Source organism: Melozone crissalis, unplaced genomic scaffold (genome assembly GCF_028551555.1).
Source record: "Melozone crissalis strain CALT ecotype California unplaced genomic scaffold, PUWL_Pcris_2 ptg000120l_1, whole genome shotgun sequence".
Classification (NCBI taxonomy): domain Eukaryota; kingdom Metazoa; phylum Chordata; class Aves; order Passeriformes; family Passerellidae; genus Melozone; species Melozone crissalis.
The window spans coordinates 355,398-368,354 of record NW_026535896.1 but is presented as its reverse complement, the minus strand read 5'-3'; positions in this window follow the sequence as shown (position 1 = coordinate 368,354).

Here is a 12,957-nt window from a genome sequence, read left to right as displayed (position 1 = left end):
CCCTCTGAATTATTCTTCAACCTCCCTAGGTGGTGCAGGGGGGAGGAAAGAGCACTGACAAGAAATCCCAGTTGCAGCTGGGCACTGGGAGGTTGGTTTGGGAACATTCTGTGTGCTCAGGAGGGAATGAACTTTCCTCCAAAGCAGCTCAGACCTGACAGAAACACGGGGTAATTCAAACCTAACCTGGAAGAGCTGGTTTGGACCCTTGAAAATTCCTTTCAGCCACCATGAAGGGACTGGTTTTGGCCAGGGCTGTGCTGCTCCCAGCTTGGCAAAGATTTAAAGCTCAGAGAGTTCTCCAGCTTTCCAGAATGACTGAGCTGGACACAGAAAATGCAATAATAATTTGACATCAGCCCTGCACCTGAGCAGAGGGAAGCTGCTCCAAGCTGCTGTTCTCCCTGTTTCTGTCCATGTTTGTGCTATGGGAACATCTGGAACTGCTGAACATTGGTGATGCCTTTTTAGGCTACCTAAAAACAGAGGCCAGACAAAATTAAGAGAATAAAAAGCAATTCTATTTATTGAAAAGCCTTCAGGTACATTTAGGGCAGACAAAACCCACCCAAAAATGGACAATGGGTCATGGCTTTCACACTTTTATGAGTTTGGTCCATTTGCATTTTGGGGGTGAATCTGCCAATTCCAGCTTCAGCTAATGAAGACGTTGACCCCAAATGAGAGGAATTGTTGTGTCTGCCCCAAATGGGGAAGCAGCAGCTCCCACTGTGTGTGGAGTTTGGAGTTCTACACTTAAGAACTGCAGGATTGCAAATAGATGGAAAATATAAAAGCTGAAATCCTAAAGCATCAGCCTCACTTCAGAACCTGCACTTGGATCAGGGAAGCCGCTCCTGGTTCTGCTCTCTCTGGTTCTGCAGCCAAAGCTGTCCCTGTTTGTGCTTTGGAAGCACCTGGAGCTGGTGGGAAATTGGAGCTGAGGTTGTTTGTGCTGTTGGCACAGGTTCACACCTGGTTTTTAGGTGAATGGAGCCAGGATTACAGCATTACATCACTGTGCCTCCAAAGCTGGCAGGGATTCAGTGCTGGAGCTGCTCGGATGAAAGGCTCCGTGCAGGTGGATCTCTGTCACCAGTGTCCCTGCCAGCACACCCGGTGACCTCTGTCTTTGTGTGACAGCATTGTAACTCATTAAAAAAGGTAATTTTAGCCCTTTCAGGTCACAGGCACCTCCTTTATCTACCAGGCACATACAGATCCATTTTCCTGCTATAAAATCCCTGTCTGGGCTTCAGTTATCACCTGTTACAATCCCATAGGAAATTACATTTAAAGTGTACTCTGCCCTTAAGTCGCTCATTCAGGATGATTTTATTTGTGCGGGAAAAATATAACACTGAAAAGATGGTTTTACTGGATGGATTTGGGCTGCTAGGGACAGTGAAAATGGTGGAAATGATCAGATTATATCTAAGCAAGCTCCTAAATGGCTGAAATTTAGAAATTTAGAAATTGGAATAATCTTCAAGGATGCCACTGCACTGTCAGTTTTGTGTTTAGCGTTTTTTGGTTAAAGCAATGACTTGGCTTTTGTGCTCCTTGTGACCAGGGGAGTCTGCAAAAGCTTTTGCTGTCTCCAGTTTGCTTTCTGCGAGGTTTTGATGTGATTTTTGTGCTCTGGTGCCCTGCACTGTGACCGTGTTCACAGGGGTCTGAGGATGAGGGAAGAGACGAGGATCTGACCCCATGTTTCAGAAGGCTTGATTTATTATTTTATGATATATATTACATTAAAACTATGCTAAAGGAATAGAAGAAAAGGTTTCATCAGAAGGCTAGCTAAGAATAGAATAGAAAGGAATGAATGATAACAAAGTTTTGTGGCTTGGGCCTTGTGTCCAGACCAGCTGGGCTATGATTGGCCATTGATTACAAACAACTACATCAGATTAATCACAGATGCACCTGTTGCATTCCACAGTAGCAGATAATTATCATTTACATTTTGTTCCTGAGGCCTCCCAGCTTCTCAGGAGGAAAAATCCTAAGGAAATGATTTTTCATGAAAAGATGTCTGTGACACCAAAGCACCTCCTGGCCCTGGTCAGTGTTGTGCTCACATTTCTCATCTCACTCACTGAAATCCTCACTGAGAAAAAAACAAAAAGGAGGCTGCAAGGATCCAGTGCTGGAGGCATCTTCAAAAATAGCATTCTGTGTGCTTTTCCTCCTCATTCTGCCACAGAAGCAGTGCTGCTGCCAGCCCTCCCTGCAGGCAGAGCAGAACCCAGCCCAGACTCAGCTGCAAAGCTCTGCTTTGGATCTGAAAATCCCTTAAAATATTCTGGTTTTTATTTGTTCAGCACTTCTGCTGTGCTGTTCCATCCACAAGCATTTACTCTCACTCCTCTGGAATCCTCCCTGTATCCCTCTTTCTCCCATCCCTGCAGTGCCAGGATCCTGCCAAATGCATTTCAGACTTTATTTAGGATTCACACTTCACTGTTGCTGTTTAGGTGCTCACTCTGATTCACAAACCTCTCAGAAAATCACTGAGATTTTGAATTTACACCTGGATAAGTTTCACTGCTCCACCAGAAATCCTGCTCTGTGTTCAAGGCTTCAGGCCTGGCCAGGGTAGGAATTTCTGCTTTAGAAGCAAGACTTGCACACAACAATGTGGTTTTTCCTGTCGTTTCACAGCCCCAAAAGTTGTCCTTTTTTTTTCCAGTTTTACAAGAGTGGTGGCTGGAGAAGCATGGAGAATATGCAGGGTTGGAATGGCCGAAGAAATCAGAGCTTGGAAAAATAAATAATGCAATCACTTCCAATATTTTTATTGTCAAGATAAGGAGATTAGGATGTTTCTTGCCTGCTGGCAGCAGGTGACTGATAAAATAGTTTTTATTTTATCCCCCTGAGCCTGGAATGAGATTGGTTTGTTGAGCTAACAGTGAGGTTCCACCATAATGTATAAAAGGGCAGTTTTGGGGTTTTTGGGGTGAAATTTGTAGGGAAAGGCTCAGCAATAAGCTGAGATGTGTGAGGAGCTGAAGGCCCTGCTATTTCTGTAAAATCTGTTTTTCTTGGTGCTATAAGAGGCCCAATTCAGCTGCGCTGACCCCACTGTGGTGCCAGGTCCTGGATTTGGTGCCTGGCAGGACAGAGATGTCACAGCTGCCCAAGCCACTTCTTTTGGCAGAGAATCTGCTTATTTTTTAATATTTTTTATAATTTTCTGCCTATTTTGCACCTCACTACTCATTCCTTGTCCTGAAGAATATTTATTCCATTAATATTTATTATGGAATGATAAAAAAAACATTATTAATATCCCCTCGGCATCAGGAAAAGCTTCTCCTTTAGGGCTGGGGAATCTTGCTGGGGCAAGAATTCTGATTTTGCCCTTGCAGGCAGCTCCATGTTCTTGCAGGGAATTAAACAGAATTAGAGGTGAATTTGCTCGTTGCAAATCATCTCTTTGCTGCTCTTTGGGAATGGCTCTGGTGTCCTGCCCCCTCCTCCTGGGAAGGTTTTTATATCTTTTATAAAATTCCCAGTTAACCTGGAGGGTTTAGGAGGATAAATACTGAAATATTTTTGTTCCAAAGGGTGTTTATTTAGGGAAACAAGGCACAGGAGCCTGTCAGGGTGGGGGGAGATACAGGCTGGGATGCTCAGGACAGGGTACCCAAACTGGACACAGCCTTTTAAACCTTCAGCAGTTTTGCTCCTAAACTCCCTGTCATAGATGCTTGGCTGTTTTTCAAGATCCTTCTGGGGTTTTTTCAGGGAAAAAAACAAAAGCCAAAACAGACAAATAAACAAAAAGAACCAAAAAAACCCCAAAACACCCCAAAAGCAAAAACCAAACACACAAACAAAAAAAAAAAAAAAACAAACAAAAAACCCAAAAAAACCTCCCCCCCAAAAAGAAAACCCAAACCCACAATTATTTTTCTTATTCATTTTAGAATTTTGCTTGGAGTTTCCATGAAACAGAATAAATCAGTTTTCCAAATCTTTACCAAAAAAAGCCATCATCTTCTGCAATTCATTTTCCAATTCATTTTCCATTCATTTTCCGATTAATTTTCCAATGAAAAGGGTGTTAGTTAAAAACCACAATGGTGTTTTAGAGCAAGTTGTTAAATAAAAGACACAGTTCTGGAGTGGTTTTTTTCTATGGGTATTCTAGAAAAAATCATATTTGTCCTTAAGTGCAACGTATTGTATTGCTCTCCTGGACATTCTCCTTTAAAGTCCTGGGAAAACATCCCAAGGGTTTTTAGCAGCACCAAACCAGCTGAAGGTGATTCCAGCTGAGCTCCAGTTCCCAAACAGCATTTGAGAAATGTGAGCATTGAAATGGGCTCTGAAGATGGCATCTCTCAGCTTCCAGAAGGAAACTGCTGCTCTGGGGATTGGGGCTCACCCAGGGAATCTGCTGGGGGTGAACATCTGGGGTTTCTGTGTTTTTTCATATTTTGCACCTTTGGATTGAAATTCATTTTCAAGCTGAGAGTTTTGAGTTGTGGGGTTGAAGGAATTGAGTGTTATCACAAATGCAAGCTCGCTGCTGCCTGGAATTCGATGGGTTGGGTGATTAGGGGTGTGCAGAGCTGCCAGAAAATTCCTGTTCCTGGGGAGGTGTTCCCGCTGGTGGGTCTGGGCCAGTTTTTCACTGATTGAAAAAGAATATTTTGGGAAAAGTTCATGCAGGGATGTTGAGCAGGTGAAAAGACTTCTTAATTATAAACAAAGGCAGCAACAGAATTTTTAGACTTTCATTTTAGACTTTCAGACTTTTAGTCCTTCCAGCTGTTGTTTAGTAAACTGTAACAAAGAACTAATAATTTGAACTCTTACATTCAGTATTCCTGTAGTAATTCAAACAAAACCACCCATTTTAGCCAAGTCTAAAACTCCAACTATTGTTTCATGTCCTTGCTTGCTGTTCTATTGTGACTTTTTCTACCTTCAGACTTTGAAGCTGATTCTAATTTCTCTGTTCTTTCTGTTTGTAAACCCTGCTTTTCCAGCTTTCTGAGATTCTTCTTACCTTTACTATTTCCCACAAGAGGAGGAGGGGTTTTCCCTCTGGAATCAGGAGAAATTAATGGAGCAAATTTTGGGGGGGAGCTGTCAGAGGACAGGGCTGGAATTGTGGGATCAGAGCTCAGTGGGGTCTCTTTTAAGCAGGATGTAGTGCTAATAAATAAAAATAAATAAATAAATAAAATCTATAATCTATAATAAATCTATAATCTATAATCTATAATATATAACATATAATATATAATGTATAATATATAATGTATAATATATATCATATATAACACATATTTTATAATATATAATATATAATATATAACATAATATGTAATATATAATATAATTATATATAATATATAATATATAATATATAATATATAATTCTGTATAATATTCTGTTTGCCTCACTCAGGGTAAACAGCTCAGCCTCATTCAGAATCCCTGTGTTAGGGAGGAGGACCTAAAATCCCACCAACTCCAGCATGAAGTCATGCTATAAATTGATTTTTCAGGATCAAGACAGAGCAGCCAGCACAATTCACCACCCTACACAGAATTTTACAGCTGCACTGCAAAAATTTGGCCTCTAATTCTCCCTTTCCTGTTGTAGCTGAGATGGGCATGGTTGAGATGGAGACAACACAAAGCTGCACTCCATTTTCAGAAGGTTTCAAACCTGTTTTTATTACAGCATGAATGCTTTTTATACATTCTTACAAAACTCTTCAGTTTACACTTCACTCGTTGAGTGAGACATGAGACAAACAAAGAATGGAATATTATGGAATATTCCACATGAAATATGGAATAGAGAGCTGCTTATGGAATAGAGAGCTGCAGGTTTCTCTTATTTATCTTTTTCTTTCTCAGTTTCTGTGTCAATGACCTTGGTAGGAAATTCTTTCAGGAATAAACGTGGATCCTCTTATCAAACTCTGGCTCGCAGAAGTCGCTGTAAAACTCTTCCACATTTCCCCTTTTGCCTGAGCCAGCTCTCCCTTTTCTCCAGGCTGCAGGAATTGCCAGGGGCAGCGAGGTGAAAGGGGAAAGTGCTGGGATGGTTTTGGGGCTGGGAGGGGGAGAGCTGGTTCAGACTGGAGGAAACCGTGCCAGGAAAATGTTGTTGAGCAAAAGGAGGTGAAGGGAAGCCGTGGAGGAGCTCAGGGCAACCAGAGGGACACCAGACCTGCCCAGTCTGGCTGAGGCTGGAGCAAGGAAGGGTTTTGTGCTCAGCAGAGATTTCTCAGTTTATGAGGCAGGGAGTTAATTAACCCTTGCTTTGCTTGGAGTGCAATTATAGCAGGAAAAAAAACCCCTCCACCTTGCTTGGATGGTTCAAAATCTGCTGCACATCTTAAAAATAAATATAGAAAAATAAATATAAATGCATAAAAATAAATTATCTTAATAATAAATTAAATTATCTTAATAATAAATTATTGCTTTTACCTGGCTGAGAGCAATGCCTGCTCCTGCTGAGGCTGCAGAGCTGACCTGAGGGATTTACAAGTAAGATACGAGTGGAGGAATTGCATTTGCTGTTTGTTATTTAGCACAGAAGTATTTCTCATAATTCATTTCTTCATATATGTTTTCCCACCCTTCAAATTATGATAATAATAGTAATAGTAGTAATAATAAGTAATTATTATTAAGAATAATATTGTAATAATAATAATAATAATAATAATAATAAAATGTATATAGCAGTAAAAAACTCATCTAAAGTTGAATGTTCTGTGTGAGGCTGAATGAAAAAGCCAAACATAAACCTGACCTGGAAAACAAATTCTCTTCCTTCCCTGCTATATAAGGAGCTTGCCAGCTCAGTTATTCAGAATTTTGGGTTATAATGTGTTTATTCTGCCCAGATTTGGAATTTAACTAAACTTCTGTAAGATTCCTGATCTGGGAGCCACCAGGATGTGGAGATGCCACGGTGAGCATCTTTAACCTGCTCACAAATGGGAGGCAAAGCAGATTAAAGGGAATAAATGATGCAGCACCAAGTGTGAGAATTGATTTGTGATGCTGCTGCTTAAAAACCCATCCTGAGACTGGGGGAAGGTGCCTTTGTACCTTCCCTTGTTATTTGCATTTGAGTTTCCAGCTGGATTTTTTCATTTTCTTTGCACTTCTGCTTGTGATTACCCTGACCATTGCAGTGCTCCCTGAGTTTATGGGGTTAAAATTGTGTTCTTGCATCAGGTCCCAGAACCTCCTGCCCTAATCAGGTGTCAACACAGGGCAGGGAGCTCCTGCTGCTGCTCCCTGTTTGTGCTGTCAGGCAGTGACCTGTCCTGTCCCGGGCAGCAACTCCCAGCCCTGCTGGCTCCCCATGGGCAAGGGCAGGGCTCGTTCTCTGCCCTGGTGTCCTTCTGAAACCCTGGAAAGTTCCTTTTTGTCCACTTCTGTAACTCCGGAAAGTTCCTTCTTTATCCACTCCTGTAACTCTGGAAAGTTCCTTTTTGTCCACTCCTGTAACTCTGGAAATTTCCTTTCTGTTAATTTTCCTTCTGTAACTCTAAAAATTTCCTTTTTGTCCATTTTCCTTCTGGAACTCTGGAAATTTCGTTTCTGTCATTTTCCTTTTTTAACTCTGGAAAGTTCCTTTCTGTCCATTTTCCTTCTGTAACTCTGGAAAGTTCCTTTTTTATCCACTCCTGTAACTCTGGAAAGTTCTTTTCTGTCCACTTTCCTAACTCTGGAAAAGTTCCTTTTTGTCCATTTTCCTTTGTAACACTGGAAATTTCCTTTTTGTCCATTTTCCTTCTGTAACTCTGAAAAGTTTTTTATGTCCATTTTCCTTCTGTAACACTGGAAAGTTCCTTTCACTCCATTTTCGTTTTGTAACTCTGAAAAGTTCCTTTTTATTAATTTTCCTTCTGCAATTCTGGAAAGTTCCTTTCTGTCCGTGTTCCTTTTCTAACTCTAGAAATTTCCTTTTTGTCCATTTTCCTTCTGTAACTCTGGAAAGCTCCTTTCTGTCATTTTCCTTCTGTAACTCTGGAAATTTTCTTTCTGTTCATTTTCCTTCTGTAACTCTAGAAAGTTCCTTTTTCTCTGTTTTCATTCTATAACTCTAGAAATTTCCCTTTTGTCCATTTTCCTTCTGTAACTCTGGAAATTTCCTTTTTTTTTCTGCTTTCCTAACTCTGGAAAGTTCCTTTTTGTCCATCTTCCTTCTGTAACTCTGAAAAGTTCCTTTCTGTCCATTTTCCTTCTGTAACTCTGGGAAGTTCCTTTTTGTTCACTTTCCTTTCCTAACTCTGGAAGGTTCCTTTCTGTCTATTTTCCTTCTGTAACTCTGGAAATTTCCTTTTTGTCTATTTTCCTTCTGTAACTCTGGAAAGTTCTTTTATGTCCATTTACTTTCTGTAACACTGGAAAGTTCCTTTCACTCCATTTTCCTTTTGTAACTCTGAAAACTTCATTAATTTTCCTTCTGTGACTCTAGAAAGTTCCTTTTTGTCTGTTTTCCTTCTATAACTCTAGAAAGTTCCTTTTTGTCGCTTTCCTTTTGCAGTTCTGGAAATTTTCTTTCTGTCCATTTTCCTTCTGTAACTCTGGAAATTTCCTTATTTCCACTTTCTTTTTGTAATTCTGGAAAGCTCCTTTCTGTCCATTTCCCTCCTGTAACTCTGCAAAGTTCCTTTCTGTCCATTTTCCTTTCCTAACTCTGGAAATTTCCTTTCTGTTAATTTTCCTTCTGTAACTCTGGAAAGTTCCTTTTTGTCCACTTTCCTAACTCTGGAAAAGTTCCTTTTTCTCCATTTTCCTTTTGTAACACTGGAAATTTCCCTTTTGTCCATTTTCATTCTGTAACTCTGGAAACTTCATTTCTGTCTATTTTCCTTCTGTAACTCTGAAAAGTTCCTTTCTATCAATTTTCCTTTTGTAACACTGGAGATTTCCTTTTTGTCCATTTTCCTTTGGTAACTCTTGAAAGTTCCTTTCTGTCCAGCCTCCTTTTGCAACCCTGAAAAATTCCTTTTTGTCCATTTTCCTTTTGTAATTCTGGAAAGTTCCTTTCTCTCCATTTCCCTTCTGTACCACAGGGAAGTTCCTTTCTTTCCAGCCTCCTTTTGCAACCCTGGAAAACCTCTGAGATTTAGAAACACCCAATCTGCCTTTAGGCGTTCACTGGCTCTGCCCTTGCTGGAAATGATGTCAATATTCTGATTTCTTTGCAAACGTCTGATCTGAGCTGTCTGCTCAGGCGTGGATGGGGTAGAACAGATGGCAAAGAACATTTTGTTATATCAGGGAGATATTGGAGTGATTGAGGCGCAGGCAGCAGAGCTCTGCAGCTCTCAGGGAGTGTTCAGAGCTCTCAGGGTGAGTAAAACTCTCAGCTTTTGAAGAGAGCTGTGACAAAGAAATGTTTGAAACACAAAGGAGCATCTGTTGAAATTCCTTGTTAAAAACAAAACTGACCCTGCAGGTACAAACTATTTCAGAAGCATTTGCTGGGTTAGAGGTGTTTGCTCCAGATAAATCTGCTGCCTTCGATTACTATTTTTTAAAATTTTTTCATCTTTTTTTTCCCTTTTTTTTTCCTTTTTCCCCTTTTTTAAATTTTTATTTTGTTTTTGCTGTTATTGATCTTCTAAGTGGCTTTTTGTTATATTTCCTGATTTTTTTTACCCCGTTTTATATTTCCTGATTTCCTAATAAAAAATTGTTCTATTTCCTGATATGGGAAATGTGAGTTCCTCCCCATTAGCACAGAGGGAACATGAAACACTCATTTGGCAGCTCCCAGTTACCATCATTTATTCCCTTTAATCTGCTTTGCCTCCCATTTGTAAACAATTAAAGATGCTCACCGTGGCATCTTCACGTCCTGGTGGCTCCCAGATCAGGAATCTTAGAGAGGTTTAGTTAAATTCCAAATCTGGGCAGAATAAACACATCAGAATCCAAATTCTGAATAACTGAGCTGGCAAGCTCCTTATATAGCTGTGAAGGAAGAGAATTTGTTTTCCAGGTCAGGTTTATGTTTGGCTTTTTCATTCAGCCTCACACAGAACATTCAGCCTTAGATGAGTTTTTTACTACTAGATACATTTTTTTATTATTATTATTACTATTACTATCATAATTTGAAGGGTGGGAAAACATATATGAAGAAATGAATTTTCTGTGCTAAATAACAAAAATGAAATTCCTCCACTCATCTTTTCTGACAGGAGACAGAATTCCTTTGCTCTCCTCTCAGGAGCATATGTTGGTGTTTAAATGGATGGATCTCATCTGGCTTTTAAGTTTTCCTCTCAAAGTTTCCTTTTTTTCTGCTGTTGAGTTTTTTACAGCTTGCGTTGCTTTGTTTCTTCTTGTTCTTCATTTGATTTTTCTTCAAGCAGAGCAGCCAAAGTTCCCTCTGAAGTTGCATTTCCCAGGCACTGAATGATTTGTGGTTTTTAAAAGAATATTCCTGGAAATACAGCCATGGAGCCAGATTATTTCCAGAGTTCCAGCTGCAGCTCTGTCCCTTGGGAAATCCCTTTCCTGTGGCTCTGTGCTTTGGCCCTGCTGTTTTGGGAGATCCTGAGGACAGAACCTCCTGAATATGTTAAAAATGCAATTCCTGCACTCATCTCTTCTGACAGGAGACAGAATTCCTTTGCTCTCCTCTCAGGAGCATATGTTGGTGTTTAAATGGATGGATCCCATCTGGCTTTTAAGTTTTCCCCTCAAAATTTCCTTTTTTTCTGCTGCTGAGTTTTTTTCCAGCTTGCATTGCTTTGTTTCTTCTTGTTCTTCATTTGATTTTTCTTCAAGCAGGGCAGCCAAAGTTCCCTCTGAAGTCGCATTTCCCAGAGGCTGAATGATTTGTGGTTTTTAAAAGAATATTCCTGGAAATACAGCCATGGAGCCAGATTATTTCCAGAGTTCCAGCTGCAGCTCTGTCCCTTGGCCTAAAATCCTGGGAAATCCCTTTCCTGTGGCTCTGTGCTGTGTTGGGAGATCCGAGGACAGAACCTCTTGAATATTTTGGGGTTTTTTTTAATTTTGGCAGCAAAATCTGTTGGTTGAGCCAGCAGTGCTGGGGTTTTATCCAGGTGACAACAGGACAGGAAGGAGGAAAACCAGGAGCCCAAACCCTCCTGTCCCTGCCCAGGGATGTGTTTATGGGGTGATCACTGCCAGGAGACAGCACAGCACCAGAAAATCCTTTCTGTAAAAATTCTTTGTAGATTTGGTCTTCAGCCAGCAGGGAAAAACCAGATTTTTACTCTAGAAATGATTTTGCAGAGTGGCCACTGTGCTTTTAATCTTGGATATTCTGCACAGCCTCTCCAGGGGATTCCACAAAACCTCTCCAGGCATCTTTCCCATGGGTTGTTTCAAGAAAAGATGGGGTTTTGTTTTAGAAAAAAATAATAGAAATGAATAATATATAAATAATAGACATAAATAATATATATTATATAATATCTAATATCTAATATCTAATATATTATTATAATATTTTATATATTATATAATATAATAATATAAAATTATTTTTATAATTTCTATAATAATATTATTATTATATCTTATATCTTATCTCTTATATCTTATCTCTTATATCTTATATATTATATATTATATAAATAAATAATATACAATATATTACAGTATATTATATATTAATTGTATATTATATATTATATATTATACGTTCTATATTATATGTTATATATTATATATTATATGTTATATATTATATATTATATCTATTGCTTTTAATCTTGGATATTCCACAAAACCTCTCCAGGCAACTTTCCCATGGGTAGTTTCAAGTAAAGACGTGGGTTTTTTTTTTTTGTTTTAGAAATAAATAATAGAAATAAATAATAAAGAAGTAATAGAAATAAATTATCTGTTATAATATACAATATAAAGAAATAATATGAATAAATAATATACAATATATTGCACTATATTATATATTATAGTTGCTTCTTCTTCTTCTTCTTCTTCTTCTTCTTCTTCTTCTTCTCTTTCTCCTCCTTCTTGTCATTATTATTCTTGTACTATTATTATTTTTATTATTACTATTATTATTATTATTATTATTATTATACCAAAAGTAGCTGTAGTCTCTCCCAGCTCTGCCCTGCAAATTCTCCCCTCACTGAATTTCCTCTTCTCCTTTCCTCTTCCCGCCTCTGTTGGAACAGGAATTTTGGCCCAGCCACAAGTGCTGGAAATGAGGTCGAGCTGCAGCTTCTCCCCTATCTCTGCTATCACTGAACCAAGATAAAATAAATCAAAATAAATCAGTGCTGGCTGCTGGAGGGTGCCAAGGTGCGAAATGAGTCAGGCTGGCACCTGTGCCCTGCTCCGGGATTGCATCACCAGTGATAAAAACACATTTATCAGGAATCTGGGCCCGCCCGCTGTTTGCAGCTTCATTTTCTGTCCCTCTTCCTCCTCCCTTGGCAATTCCTCTTCCTCGTGGCTCTCTGGGAAAAGCGCTGATACCGGGATAATTAATGCTCGGGGTAATTAACGCCCAGCCAGGCATTGAGGTGAGGGAAATAAGGTCACAACATGCAAAGTGCCTCCTAGCACGGAAGGGACAGCTTTCGACTGGAAATTTAAATTTAAAATTTCAATTTTATCTAAATTTAAATTTATTACATTTTAGATTTTATTTAAAATTTGGGTTTGTGGAAACAGCTTTAGATTAGAAATTTAACTTCAAAATTTCGATTTTGTCTAATTTTAAATTTATTACATTTTAGATTTTATTATAAATCCCATAAATTTATATTTAGGTTTATGGTAGGAGCTTTAGGTTAGGAAACATCCCTCATTTCCCCTTCCCTTGGTTTTTCTCTCTCTTGGCTGCAAAAGGAGTTTTCCTTCTGCCCCATTTCTTTTGCAAAACTTGTCTAAACTTGTATTTAAAAGTGAAAAAGCAACATAATTTTTGGGGTTATT